At 43.4% G+C, this 16778-nt stretch overlaps 1 long non-coding RNA gene across 1 annotated transcript in view; it reads right to left on the minus strand.

Annotated features, from left to right (window-relative positions):
• The window catches only part of LOC122806853, a 128804-nt gene that overhangs the window by 52376 nt on the left and 59650 nt on the right, over positions 1-16778 (minus strand). The window lies entirely within an intron of this gene.

Consider the following 16778-nt stretch of genomic DNA (forward strand, 5'->3'; position numbering starts at 1 on the left):
CCTCACATGTGACTCACAACGGACATACCATGCCTGACAACATGCCCTGTATGGACAGATGACACAGACATCAGGGAATGCTGTTAGCATGCTATTAATGTAGGTGCAGGGTAAACCTGCTGCCCTTTACCAGTTCCTGCCACAGGTGGGCAAGTCTGGCACATATGATGATAATCTGTGTTCACAACTTGGGCCAGACACCCCAGGTACAGTTCCACATGTCACTGCACATGCATGTGGGAGGTGTGCACATCCCAGACACCATCCATGTCATGGACTAAGAAACACATACATGGCATGTGATGTACAGCATTGGCCACACACAATAGTCACCCAGGTGACTGGATGATGGATGCAATACCCACCTGTGTGGGCAAATGCCGAAACTACAGGCCTGAGCCACAATGCATGTCATTGCCATGTGGCCTGATGCCAAGGTATTTCCATTGTGTACCCTTGTACAGCCTGCTGGCACAGTTGACCACCACACACCCATGCAGACATGCACCCATGCATGTCAGAACTGGCACCCTGTGTGCTCATGTGTGTGTGTTGTATGGTGCGTATGTCCACATCCACACTCACTACAACTCCCCAGGGCATACTGAAGCATGCTTTCTGATGTCTGACACCTCCTCATACTCTTTGCCCATATGACCTCCGTATGACCCATGTGGTGCATGTGATACCTGCACATTGATGTGTTGTGGCAATCCCACTAGTGATGAGTTGCACTCCTGGCCCTGCCAAGTGTGTCATGTGTGTGTGTCCCTGTGTGAGTGTGCCTGTGTTGATGCTGGCACCTATTCATGCAGAGAGGCACATGTACGTCACCTACCATATATCTACCGTATCCCTGTTGCATATGTCACTCACCATCACATATATGTGATGTCACTCACCATTGCATATATGTTCTGAGTGCTTCACATTAGGTAACCCATGTGGTGCATCCAATAACTGCATTGATTTGTGATAGCACTACCTAGTTGTCAGGGGTTTGATACCCTGTGCTGGTAGGTGTGTGACACAAACATGCTTCAGTTTTACTCTCCCAACCCTCCCTGACATGTAATTACCTCTGTCTGCCTCCTCCACTCCCTCTCCGGTGGATATGAAGACCTACACCTGCCTTGCTTAGGCAGCAGCATGTGTATTTTATGTGATGCTCATGATCAGCTGATGGCCTCTGCACGAATTGCAGCCCTCCCCTAGCTGATTGCATGTGGAACAGTTGTGGTAACTTTCCCATAGCCAATTGCATGAAAACACACTCCAATACATAGAAACATCATGGTGGTGTTGGCCCTTTACAGTCACTGTGAGCAGGAACTAGATCTGTTGTTTAGCAAACATCATCTCAGATGGATTGGGGATTTACCTCTAACAGCATACACTGTGGAAAGAGGGCAACAAACAGGAGGGGGGTGTGCCTGACCTGACTACAGACTGCAGGTGCTGCTATACTGCATTTGGAATAATGTTGGTTTAACAGTGTTTGTCTAGATATGCCTGTTGTACATGTCGTAATACCTGCCATGTCAGTTCCATGTATATGAGGAATCCCCATCTGCAGGGTCATCTGCAGACTGGGCAGTGTTGTGCCTTTGGTTTCATGTGTTAGCCACAGTGCATCTATCTGTGGAATGCAGAAGGTAGTGTGAAGACTGCAGTCTGTAGATGGTGAAGGCCGTGACAGTTACTGACTTCATATCCTTCATAGGACATATGTTGCAACCAACCCCATTTCAATGGAAAATATATGAGGTTATCACAGCAACATGTCTATATTGGCCCTGTGTATGTGCTGTCAGCCACACCTCTGTCAACCTTTGTACATATGTCGTGCATGAAATAGTGTCATCATATCTGATAACAAGCCAGTGATATATCAGATTGCTACACATGTCATGTACAGTAGGGGTTATATTTCATGACATAAGCTGGACATTCTGTGGATGTTTGTACAGTACTGAGGTCTGTGTAGTGATGGTGAATGTCGGCAGAGTGTGTACTGTTAATATGTACTTTAGCCTGTGTACAGACTGTGGTAGATGTCATTGTTCTAGCTCCCCTTCTATCAGATGTTACATGCTGCCCCACTGTATGGTACTGTTTTGCCATACATGTTTGAGGGCCATACATACACATGTCCCATACCACAGACAGCCATCAGACCAAACTATGTAGCAGCCCAGTATATGTAGGGTCATTCTATGAGTGGCACATATGAGGATGGTGTAGAACAGACAGTCCATATAATGTAATATTATGCTAGCTTACCATATGTGGCTTTGCTGTGTTCACACTGGTTGTGGTTATGCACTGTCAAACAGATGTATCTTACCCTGTGCTGTGACATGGCTGTTGAGCCTGCTATATATGCAGGTGATTGTGCATTGCCCCATACAAGAAGTAGGCCAGTGTTAAGCCAGTCTGCTTGTAGCCTGCATAGTGCATTGTTACATGCCTAGCAGCTTTATGTACTTAACCAGTGGGATGTCATGTGCAGATACTTGCCAGATGTACTGCTGCTGGGCCTCCCTTGAAAGTCATGTATGTCAGACAGAGCAGTTGGATGCTGTACAGATGTATGTCAATATCTAGTGGGTAGTATGTGACCATGGCACAGCTGTACCAGCAGTCATTATGTGTCAGACCAGACAGGAGTGTGTGAATCCAACACCTATGGTACCAAATGTATACCAGTCATTATGTGTTATACCCATCTACATAGCTGTCTGCATCCATATTATCAGGCCTGGTACACATGTTGTGCACTAAGGGATTATGTGTATACCTCTGGACTGTACAGGGTGTGTCCAAAGTTCAACATATAGTGGCCAATATCTCTGCTGCACTCCACAGGGGCATTACATGCTAGCAGTGGTACGTTATAATGATTTCCTTAGGATGTCTGTCAGAAGCCAATGGCACACATGTTATAAGCAGATGTCACCTTCCACACACACCATGTATGTGAAGACAATCCCAATGACAGTAGCAATAGTCTAGTAATATACCTGCTATGCATACCTGACATCCCCTTGCACTACGACTTTGGGACTATAGGGGCTGGGGTAGGGCTACACTTCATGTCCAGGACAAATGGTGGAAATATATGTACATATACTAATCCAGATAGCCATATATGTACAATTACACATGTGTACTACTTCCAATTACCACTGTCATGGCAACCACCCACTATAAATCCCTACAGCATGTGGGCATGGTCCCTTTACATTTCCTGTGTGATGAACATCCTTCCTGTGTGTGGGCATCAGTGTAACAGACAGCATGTAGCAATACCTCTTACAGGAGAACTTGCACACTCAAAGCAGCCACATATTTGTAGGAGGATCAGGAACTACAGACAGACTGTGAGTAGAGTTGTGTTATGCTTCGCATAGTACTGGTGTTACAGGGTGTGTGTGTTTACATACTAGTGTAACTTGGAATGCAGTCTGTCTGCATAGCTCACTACTGTGGGCCTATCCTCTTGCTGGACAGAGGTATGCCTATCATGTGCTGTCCGTCCACCACACAGGACCTGTGACAGATATTACACTGGCAGTGTGTGTGTTTTGTGTGCTATCAGTACATGGCTACTTCCATTTCTATTTATATCCTCAATTCCCTGACTAAGGGTATGTTGCAGATTATCCAGTAACACCAGCACCTTGCTTAGTATATGGCAACAGTGTTCTACATATGTGCCTGTGTTCCCGCCTCTGTCCTCCATCTACATACCAAGCTTTGCACATATGTCATGTTGTTGGGGATTGTTCTGTAGTGGGTTGTGAGTATATCACACTGCCATTGCTGCCATTAGTACACTGCTGTTGTATCCCCCACACATACAGGGGGGCTGGGGCCATAAATGTGTGGGCATCACCTACACAACACATGTGCCCTTATGCACTGCAGAGGCCAGTATATGTAACAGTTGTATATGGGCCTGTATTATTGAGTCTAGGTGGGGAGCACCATAAATGACCTAGGCTGTTACAAAATGTGGAGGTATCAGGGGTGAGCTGCCACAAGGTAACTGGATGTACAGTACAGTATACTTCACCTATATTGACTTGACATTACTTACATGAATTGGGGTACTGCAAGCCTACTGCGTCCTGCCATACAGACTGTTCTGTTTATTATGCCTTGTTATGTACCAGTTACAACCCATTTGATCACAAAACGTCTTTACCTCCTACGGAGTTTGTACAGAGTGTAGATAGAGGCTGCTGAACTACACACCTGCACTACATCTTGTTGATTGTTTGGTATCCTGTGGCCCAGTCTGTCTTCACTATTATACAGTCTGAAGGGCTTGACCTGGGCAGTAACAGTTGTGAACCTTTTCAGACTACTGTATTAGTGTAACTGTTTCACAGTTGCAGTACTCTGTTTATATGGTTGTCAGTATCTGAACAGCTATATGACATGGCATATAGAACTGTTATAGTACACATATAATGGATTCCCATTTCTGCAAACCTGTGTGTGGTGTCTTTCCTATGACCTTTCTATCAGTATATGTTGCAGGCAATGACTGACATTAGTATGGGTGGCCCATAAAGCGTCAAGTTGTTCAGGTGTTAACTGTAGGCATAGTGGCTGTTCCATATTGTGTGCACCTTCTACATATGTATCTTACTGTACATATATCTGCGTGTGTATGTGTAGTCACATGTATATATATATCTATATATGTATATCTGTATCTGCATATCTGTGTCTGTGTATCTGTATCCTAGGGATGTTGATGGCTTCCACATATTACATGTCCTATGGGAGGCAGACTGTACTTGGTAGTGTACTGCAGGGCGCATGTGTTTGGCTGTGGGGGGATGCCTATTTGTACAAGATGTATAGTGTGTGGGGCCTCTCAACCCCATTGAATTATGTGTATTTGTTAATCTGAAATTGCTATCTACAGATGTATGGCCATATATACCTATATATATATATATATATATATATATATATATATATATATATATATATATATATATATATATATATATATATATATATATATATATATATATATGCTAACATATATATAACTATGTCCGTATATACCTACATAGATATATATCTGCATACACATATGTAATGTGCTGTGTATATGTAGACATACAGGTGTCAACACATATATGTGCCGATTTAGGCATATGCATGTAGAAATGTGCATATATAGTGATATATATGTATATAGAGTTAGTAAAACAAAATATATATATATATATGTATGTATGTATATATATATATATATATATATATATATATATATATATATATATATATATATATATATATATATATATATATATACATATATAGATATGTTGTATCTGTTTAGATTTTAATATAGTTACACACACAGACATCTAGATGTTGGTATACATTCTCTGTACTGTTGCATGACAGGACTGGATGATATGTTTCTGAAAACATTGAATTTCTGTGTATCTGTCATGGCTTAGTGGTACATCACTTTGTCTAGAGTGTGCAGGATCCTTGGCTTGAACCTTGTAAGAGCTGGTTAGTTTGTTGCTGGACAGAAAATGGCCCACTGGATACAGAGTGATTAAGGCACTTGAAAGCAGTTGTAAGCGGGTTTGTGCAGAGCTAAGCATTGCCTACACAGGTTAAGCAATTTAGAAGCTAATTGAGTGGATGAAAATGTAACCAGTGGTTAACAGTGGTTACCATCACGCAAACCCTCTTGCAACTGCTTTAAAGTGCATTAATCACTCTGTATCCGATGGGCTGTGTTCTGCTCAGCAACAAAATAAATAGCTCCTGCAAGGCTCGAAACCAGAACCCTGCACACCATACACAAGGTGATTTACCACTAAGCGATGGCAGATATGCATAATCATGAAGTTTTCGCATACATATCATCCAGCCCAAGTATTCAACACTACAGGGAATGTATTTCACCATGTAGATCTATTTGCGTGTGTATGTGTGTGTGTGTATATGTAATATATATATATATATATATATATATATATATATATATATATATATATATATATATATTCATATTTAAATGGATATAATATATCTATATATTTAGATATAGATATTGAAATAACTATATATATATATATATATATATATATATATATATATATATATATATATATATATACATCTATATATATATATATATATATATATATATATATATATATATATATATATATATATATATATATATATATATATATATATACCTGCATATGTCCTATACAGCACTAAAAATGCATATATCTAAGCATATATGGATCACCTTTCAAAGGGAGAAAATCATGTCTCTGAAAGCTGGAAGGCCGAAAGTATGTTTTCAACATTGCACAATCTTGCAGTTAATGCATCAAATGTGCAATGAGCAAATGTCACTATGCATTCGCTCATTGCAGATTTGGCAATTTGGGTGTGGATGGCACTATAGTGGGGATGGGGAATATTTACCTATCCCCACTGTAGTGTGAACTTGGAGATTGTATATCACAGTAGGGGGATTGTGGGGGGTGTAGGGGGGCTTGCCCCCCTGCATTACGATATGTATTCCAACTTGCATTTCGAGAATCAGCGAAACTGCTTAGATTTGCTGTGTTTTGAACTGTGGTGCAATTAAAAATGACGGATTAGTCCTTTTGGTTTACAGAAAGGGCTGTTCGAAGAAATGATTGTCTCCCTTTCAAAGGTAAACACATATATATCTATATAGGTATATATGGACATACAGCTGTAGATAAAACTGGGAACATAACCACAACATATATGTCCACATGCACTATTGATGGGGTTGAGAGACCAAGACAACATACATCTGGCAAGAATAGGTATTGCTCCCCACAGCCAAACATGTCTGGCCTGCAATACACTACCAACCTTAGCACATCCCATAACCAGGACCCTACATTACAAGGGCAGTACATGTTAACAGTACTCCATCCTACTTGTAGGATGTCAGGCTGGCATTACTAACATATCATGCAGTGCAGTCAGGTGAAGTGTCATGCTTGGGGGAACCCCCTGGGCAGGCACAGTAAGTAGCTGGGATCCCTCATACAATTCAATAGGCCTACACCTGACAATGGATTCACCAGTGTTAGCAAGGACAACCACAAATCCACCATATCAGCTGGGAACTACCATCCAGTAGCCTGATTAACCTGGTCTGCAGGGACATGGCACATATCAACAATGAACCCATGGCCAATGTTACTGGTAATCTTAATACATGGGAACCCGCAAATGTTGGACTTGTCAAAGGCAGAGAATGCAACCTGGACCTGGTATACCTCCTTGACACAATCATGACAGGTGTAGATGAGGGTTAGGAAGTGCACAATGCCTATGTAGATCTTAGCAGGCTTTTGTACACCATCCCACATGTAGGAATGTGTATAGATGTTAAGGGATCTACCTCCGTTCACAGCATATGTTTCCACCAGGACTGCTTGGCAAATGCCAACATTCCACAGGTGCCATCCTGTGGACATACAGTCCTTCACAGGTCATAGATGTGTTAATGCCGTCCTCTACACTGTAGAGGTGGGCAGCACTACTGGGGTTGTTATAACTCATTGGGTGTGGCTATTGTGGACACATCCACCATCATTGCAGTTACTGTTGCATCTATCCCTCAACATAGCTGTCTGTAATACTGTACAGTGTATGTAATCAGGTTGATAGTTGTTGTTTACACCATTCACAGTAGTTGAGCACCTCACACCCTCCTAAGGGTAGGGCTATGCCACCAGCATTGGCACACTCCATGTTACTGAGGTGGGGATCACAGTAGAGTGGGGAAAGAGACATACACCCTGCTGTTAGCATGTTCAATGTCATCCACATTGCAGACTGCATATATAGCAACGTGTGGTTGTGCCTATCTTGTCTTGGTGGGATTACATGGGCAATAGATGTGTTACCTACATGGGGACATACCTCCATGTGTACAGTCTTGTACCTGTACTGCATCCAAACCAAAGGTTCTGTGTGTTGTACCCAGCCATGTCATGTGTACCACCCACTACACTTACTGGTGTCCATTGTAGAAGGCCTGCTGACACCACTACACCCATCAGCCATATTGCACATGGACAAACACAACACAATCAGAATAGATAATGGTTACAACAATACAACATTGTTAATTACAGCAATGATGCATCATGGCTGCACAGCTACACCTTCCAAGATATTAGCATTTCACTTTACTGCTGACAACATGCTACACAGCATTCCATTGCTACACTGTTGTACAGTCACCCTGTGCATCAGCACCATGTTAGCCTGTCCCTGCATCGATGTTATGGATGTCAGGAAGTGGCACAGGTATCATCATAGGCACAGGGTGTGTTGTTAGTTTGCCAGAGGCCTAGGCTGAGCCATACAATTGACAACGTGTTTGTGTGTGTGTGTGTGTGTGTGTGTGTGTGTGTGTGTGTGTGTGTGTGTGTGTGTGTGTGTGTGTGTGTGTATGTGCGCGCGCGAGGGGGCTGAGTACTGTTATAGGCCAATGGTGATGTTGTGTGTGCTGGTATGTGGTTGCTCTAGGTTTGTTGTTTATGTGTCTGTGCCTGCATGGCCACAGTTCCACCATGTGGCTGCCCTATACGGGGATTTGTGAGACAGCTGTAGACTGTACATGTTAGGGTTTGCAGTTCACCATCTCTGGCCATGGACATGGGACCTGTGCCTGGCAGGGATGTTCCAGGCAGTTTCAGGTACAAAGACAGATTGAGTACTGTCCCCCGAGGTTGACAGATGTCCATTAGATCCAGATCCTTCCTGAGACTGGCCAAGGCCATGTGCACATGGTCTGCTATGATGGTCTGTAGACAGCACCCCCCACAGTGCTCTGGCTGGTACTGCCACTATGGGAGCGGCTGTGACTGGTGGGACGTCCACAGTGACCTCCAGCTGCTGGTGTTGCTGGCATATGTCCACTTGGCCGTCGCAACCATCCTGAACTATCCTGATGCATGGACATGACATTGTGGATGAGATCCAATGTCTCACCCCACCGTCTTTCCATGACCTCAGTATAATTATGAATGGCAGCTGCTAGGTCATGGATGCTGTCAGTTACAGAGGGGCGATGAGCCCACTGCACCCTTAGACCCTGTCTGGTGTATCGTTTCATTCATGCCTGTGCCTCCATGACAGACTGGAACATGCGTGTGGTTGATATAGATGTGGCACGTCTGCCAGGGACATGATGACCGGCAGTGCACCTACTAGCACCCCTGAACATCTGCCTATGTGATACCACACCAGACATCTGGCTATGGCTGCTGTGTCCTGACATCCATGCCACAGATACCACACTGTCCTGGCCAATGCCAACCTTAGTCTGTCCCTCAGCTAAGGCCAACGGTAATGAGTTATGTAGAGGCAGTGTGACTGTGTGCTTGGATAGGGTGGATACTTGTGGTGCCTAGCGGCAGCCCCTGATGACACTGCCTATGCCTCAACACACCTATCCTCATTGTCACTATCTGTATCAGTGACATCAGAATTCCTGTGGGAAGGACCCAGCCCCACCTTGCCACCTATGAGGGGAAAACAGGGAACAGACTGTGAGACCTGTACATCACTGCTAAATAGTACACACACACACACACACACACACACACACACACACACACACACACACACACACACACACACATGTGTGTGCAGACATGGCCATACACACATGCAGTCGACATACATGGCAGCCCATACACTCTACCAGACAGCACCTACAGACAGCTCCAGCACCCCCATAACACACACAATAGCAGGTGATGGTGCAGTACAGTATCACACACAAACCTGTAATTACACCCATGTCAGCATGCAGGACATGTGCTGCTCAACAGCATGCAGTGCAACTGTAGTCAATCCCCATTACCAACATTATACATTGCTGTGATGCATGGTTTCTATTAGTAAGCGATGGTCCTCCCCCTGGAACACAATGCACCCATGTCCACAGCATTGCTGTGCATCTGTTCAGCACCCTGGCATGAACTGTGCACCATACCTCACAGGTGTACACACCATTGCAGGATGTGTATCTGTGTGTCAGTTATGTTTCTGCTGCTGCTCACAACCTCTGTGTGTTTCTGGATTATATGTGGACACGTGTTTAGTGAATGGCTTCATAGGTTCATACGTTCATACTAGGCTATCTGCCTAAAGGCATTTATAAGCCTAGCCCATACTTATGTGGCTTTCGCCACCCCTTTAGTTCGAAGAAAACTATGCCTATTATTTTGCTGTGCCTCTGTCAAGCAGTGACACTGAAGTAATCCCTGGGGTATATCTGCGATCTCCCATCCATTGGTCAAGATTCCTCTTGAACAAGGCCAGCGAGGTGCTCTGCCTCACATGTACCGGGATTTTGTTCCACAGCATAGGGAGTCTCTGGGTGATGAATCTGTCCCTCCAGCACATTCTATTAATAACCGTGTCAAGGTTTAAGTCTCCCACCCTTGTGGTTCTGAGGGATCTAGATTTTTTGAGGTGAAGCATATTCATCAAATCTGGGTTTGACATGGCCTTATATGTCAGGCACAGGTCACCTCTGAGCAAGCGGTATGCGACTGAATAGAGCTGGAGTTCTTTCAGTCGGGCAGCATAAGACATATTTTTGAGACCTTTTATCCTTTTGGTGGGGAACTTTTGGGGCCTTTCCAGCTGCTGCAGGTGTCGGGTCAGATACATTCCGAATGGGGCATTGTACTCAATCATAGGTCTAATGAGTGATGAGTACAGGGGGACGATGACCTCCCTAGATATAGATGTGAATCCCTTCATGATCAGGTGGGCAATGTAGAAGGTTTTCCTAACTACTTTGGCAACATGAGTGTCAAACGAAAGGTTACTGTCAACCTGGGTCCCCAGATCCCTCATGACTTCTTCTGTGCTCAGTGGATTGCCACCTATATGGTAGCTAGGGGTAACCTTGTTTTTCCTGAAGGGTATGACTATGCATTTCTTGGCGTTTAACTTTAGGCCATGGCTCTGGCACCAGTTATCTGTTTCTGTGAGGCCCTTCTGAAGGATATCTGTGTCAGATGTGTTTTCGACTATGGCGCCCAGTTTGCAGTCATCTGCAAACTTTGTCAGCCATAACCCTCTTGTTGTATATTCACAGATGTCATCATCAGTGGTGCATGTATGAGTGATAGAATACCATTAGACTGACCACAGACACAATGTACTGTACCTATGGTGAATGTAGAGACTATTATTGACCATTATTGAGCCCTGGCTGATGTTGCCTGTGGTACACATAGGTTCATAGTTGAGTACTGGTATATTGGTCCTGGGGCCTACATAAGCCTAGCCACAGGGGTTCCCAGCCATGCACCATCCAATAATGTTATTCCCCTGTGCCCCTGTCAGGCTGTAGCACAGATGTACTACCCAGGGTGAATTCCCCATTTCCTATCCAGTTGTCAAGTATTTTTGTAAAGAGGGCCAATGAGTAGCATTGCCTGACATGAATGGGTAGTCCATTCCAAAGTGTGGGAATTCCCCAGGAACAGGGCCCTATCCCTCTAGTATGTTCTGTGTAACCTTCCTCACTTATAACCCATCTACTACTACTAAGTTTATCCTATCTAACCTACATCACCAAACCCTTTAACACTACTCACTCCCCCCACTATCACATAACCAGTTCAATCCCTAAACAACACAAACACTCCTGCACCTCCATAAGCCCTCACCTATACTTCTGCAACCCCTCCTTACTCTTCCCATTCAAACTATTTTCCACCTACAAACATATTACTCCAAGCCTGACTTGCACTACTTTTACAAAACATGCAACCCTTAAACCATGCACAAAACTCTCTAATTACCTTTATTTTCATCTTCATCAACTTATCACCACCCTACTTTCTGGTGACATACACCCTAACCCTGGTCCCTCTTCCATCAGCTCCTCAACAACCCCCTCCTACACACCTTCATCTACAAAAACCCTCTCCTTCTCAGCATTAAATGCTTAAAGTATATGTAACAAAATCCCCAACCTCCATGCCTGGCTTCTCCATAACAACCCTGACATACTGTTAATCTCCGAAACATGGCTAAAACCCTCCATAAAAGATTCAAAAATAACTCCCCCAAGTACAATATCATCAGGAAAGACAGAACCCACAAAAAAGGAGGTGGAGTTGCACTACTCTACTCCTCTTCCTTTTCAGTTACTTCATATTCTAAGCCAGTTCCCCAATTTGCCAATGCCAAAGTACTTCTAGCCCTACTCCACCTAAACAAGCATAAAACAATATGCCTAGCCTCCCTCTATATCCCTCCTGGTGATAACATATCTATTCTTGAGGACATTATCTCTTGGCTCTCCACCAGCATTACTAATGAAACTATTATCCTAGGTGACGTTAACATCAACTGGTCCTCTGTCCAATGCCCAACTAACCCCCTAAATATAAACCTCTACAACTTTCATCAGTTAATCAATTCAATAACTAGACCATCTAAGGACCATTCCTCTGGAAGCACCCTAGACTGGATTCTGGTATCACACCCACACCTTATCTCAAGTAGTGGTACACTCCCTGACTCTTTCAGTGACCACTTTCCTACTTTCGCTCACCGTCACTCCCCTCCCTACAACTGCCACATACCACCATCTCTGTATGCTCCTTAAAAAACTTTAACCCCAACACCTTCTCTGACTTACTTAAACAATTTAACTGGAATCCCCTAAATACACTTCCCCTAGATAAAGATGTCACCTATTTTAATGCATCATTTCTAAACCTTCTAGATACCTTGCCCCCCATAAGAACAAAAAGAATCAAGAGCAAAACCATCCCATGGTTATCCAAAGATACCTTATCTGTCATGCACCTATGTGATAAAGCCTTGAAAAAACACTATAAAAACAAAACCCCAGCCACCCTAAATGAATACAAAATACTCTGCAACAGAGTTAAGAAACTTATCACTTCTGACCGCAAATCCTACTATATCACCCTCCAAAATAATCACAAGACTAACCCAAAAAAATTCTAGGATAGTATCTCCTCCCTCTTCAACCCTGGCAAAAAGGAAAACCCACACCCTGATCACAATACTTCTGATACCGACCTAGCCTTCCAATTTAATAGCTTCTTCATTGACTCCATATCTAAATTAACATCATCATTCACAAATAACTCCACTCATCCAGCTATAATTCCCACTACCCCTTCCGCCTCAGGCTCTTCCACCTCCCACCTTCCTCTCTTCTCTCTCAAAACTATACCTGTCCTTCTCAAATGAAAACCTTGCTCTAATGCCCCTGATAATATCCCTTCCTTCTTCCTAAAGACAGTTGCTGAAGCCATTTCCTTCCCCATCTGTATACTTATAAACCATTCAATCCAAGAAGGTTATGTACCCCAAATTTGGAAAAAAGCCTACATTATTCCACTCCATAAAGGAGGAAACAATAATAACATCTCCAACTTTAGACCTATCGCCATCTTATTTCCCATCTCTAAACTACTTGAAAAATGTATCCACATACAACTATTACCATACCTCACCAACAGCCAATTACTAACCCCAACACAACATGGATACAGACCTGGTCACAGCACTTCTACTGCACTACTTTCCTTCCTCAAAACTGTAAATAAAGCTAGAGACTCTAACTGCATTGTCTCCACCCTCCTCCTAGACCTTTCTAAGGCTTTTGATACCATCTCCCACTCCCTCCTGCTGACCAAACTCTCTAACCTACATCTTTCACCTCTTGTATCAACTGGTTTACCAGTTACCTTTCCAACAGGCAACAATCTGTCAAATGGAAGAAATCTACCTCCTCATTTCTCAACACTGTCACTGGTGTACCCCAAGGTTCCATATTAGGTCCCTTACTGCAACATCTTCATTAATAACTTCCACCACAATATCCCAAATGCTAAATTAGTCCAATATGCAGACGATTCAACAATTATCTGTGCTGCAAACTCCATTCCCTCCCTTATAAAACTAACTCAAGATGCCTTCTCAACCACTGAAAAATGGATGCAAGATAACCATCATAGTTCTCAATCCATCAAAAACCAAGCTCATGCTATTCACTCCATTCAAAAGCATAACTATCGACATAAATTCTTTCCTCATAACCAGTCACAACAACACATCCCTAGAAATTGTTTCCAGTGCTAAACTGTTAGGAGCCCTCATTGATAACCAGCTTAAATTTGATTCCCATATACAAACAAACATTAAAAAAACACATCAAAAACTCGGTATGTTCTACTGCCATATTCGCTTCCTCTCCCCATCCACTAGATTCTTCCTCTCTACCACATACCTCATCCCTGCTCTTCTTTATGGTACCCCACTCTTAACCAACCTAAAATCCTCTATCAAAACAAAACTCTCCTCCTGCTACAACAAAATCGCTAAATTCACCAGTGGCCATAGATCCTCCTCCCATCACTGCACTGCCCTCCACAAACTAAACTGGCTAGAGCTCCCTAACTACCTCATCTACACTCAACTAACTCTCGCTCATAAGCTCATTTTCAAGCCCTCACTCACCTCAACCTTCACCATGCACCAACCTAGCAGACCCCTAAGAACCAGCACTCAGAACCTAATTGAACTCCACAAACCTCCCTGTCCAGCAGGCAAACTCTTGCTCTCCTTTTCCCTAGCCCATCTCTGGAACTCCCTCCCACTTCATATCTGCAGCACCAGCAGCCTTTCCATCTTCAAAACTCTCCTTCACTCACATATTTCATCTCTCTGGGAATGCTCATGTTCCCATCCTGCATAACATCCCCAGCTACTACCTTACCCCCTTAGTCTACAATCACATCCCCCCTATGGGAACATACACATTGTAATTAACCTCTTATGTTAACATCTTCTGCACATTCCTACAAACTATTGTCTTATTTTAACATTTTTTTTTCTAGTAAACATATAGACTAAAAATTGTAAACTGATATGAATTGTTGCATTTGCTCTTCTGTGTTTTCCAGTTGTATTAACATTTACTTCTGCTTATATGCACTGTTCTGACACTTTAACAAACTGTCATGTTATTTTATTGTATTTACTTTAATTTTGTTTACTTTTATATTTGATATTGTATCTATGGAGCTTTTCTCCCCAGGACTCCATTGAAAATGGATTCATTCAGCCCAATGGACCATCCTGGCAAACAAACTTCAAATAAATAAATAAATGTGTTGATGAGGTTTAGTATCCTGGAGCATGTGTTTTCAGAGGGAGTGGGATTTCTTTATATGTAGCATGTTCAACTGCTCTGTGTATGACATAGCTGTGTATGTTAGGCAGATGTCAGCTGTGCCTGGGCAATGTGCACTGGAGTGTAGCCACAGTTGTCTGAGATGGTCTGTGTATTGCATGTGTTTGCGGCTGGTAATCTCATTAGTGAGGTGTGTGCTCTGTCAGTGAACATGTACAGCATGCATTATGGGTAGGTGTGTTAGATGTGTACATGGCCTACACTTTAGATATGACATGCACTGTGAATTGCCAAGCATAACCTTAAATCATACTCACCGGCATCCAGCCACGGCCTTGCTGTTATCCCAGCGGTACCTACATTAAGTTGAGATAGAGTTGATGTCAGTGGCCACAGCTGTGTCATTGCTACAGGATGGCTGCAATATTACAACAAAACAACAGCTGAAGTCCACAGAACTACAGATTATGCATAACTGCTTATCAGTATTACACAGCAACAGACTCCACATCTCACATATGCATGATCTACCTGTATAGATGCATACACAACAGTGGTCTACTGATATACCCTGGGAACCTTACCTGCATGCTCCATGTCTGGTGTGTGGGTAGCACCCACCTCCATGGCTGTATATGTCTGTAGCTCTTGTGGATGGGCAGGTGCTACCAGGCTCATGAGCAGCTCCTCCACTCTGGTGAGAGGGAATGGATGCTATGGCCCCCTTGTTGCAAGGTGGTCACCCCGCACAGCAGCAGCACAGCGACATACATGGCAGGGCAGGTCACTACAATGATGGTGGTCCTGCTCATATGCATGGCTGTGCATCCCCACCTCATTCACCCTGCGGACTACATAGTTCCACATGGCAGTCCGCTCATGCTGGTCCTGGCTTGTCCTTGAGATCAGCAGCTGGTAGTTCTGGATGATGCTGGTGAGTATTATGTCATCCTCAGTGGCACTGTAGGCAGGATTGCTTGGGTGCACCATACTCCCTGAAAGACATAAAGATGGAAATATGTCTAAGCAACTCATAAGGCACATTTACCATAATACAATACACATATCAGTCTCCCAACAACAGATCAGCTCCAACTTAATGCCTCCAGTATATCTACCATTGGGACATATATTGTATTGTACAAAACTTTCTGCTATGTGTTTATAGACATGACCCCTGTGGGGACACTAGAGTTGCTCGGCTGTTACAGAGTATTTCACCTGCATGCCATTGTCACTGCCGCTATGTTTCCCCATATGCATGTGGTATGCTTGCTATGTGAGTGCTACACATCTGCCATTCTGTGTTATTGGGGATATCTATGCATGCTGTTGGACATGTTCTGGGATTGTGTGGACTATTACAACCCACATATGTTCCATGACAGTCACACAACAGTATATATAGGGGTTATTTGCCAGCAGGAACACCACTCCCACCTAATGTACACATGTTACCAGTCCACATCACATCCGCCATGGAACCTCATTATCTACTGTTCCAGCACTACCT

Source organism: Protopterus annectens, chromosome 1.part1, assembly GCF_019279795.1.
Source record: "Protopterus annectens isolate FY-2018-M chromosome 1.part1, PAN1.0, whole genome shotgun sequence".
Taxonomy (NCBI): domain Eukaryota; kingdom Metazoa; phylum Chordata; order Ceratodontiformes; family Protopteridae; genus Protopterus; species Protopterus annectens.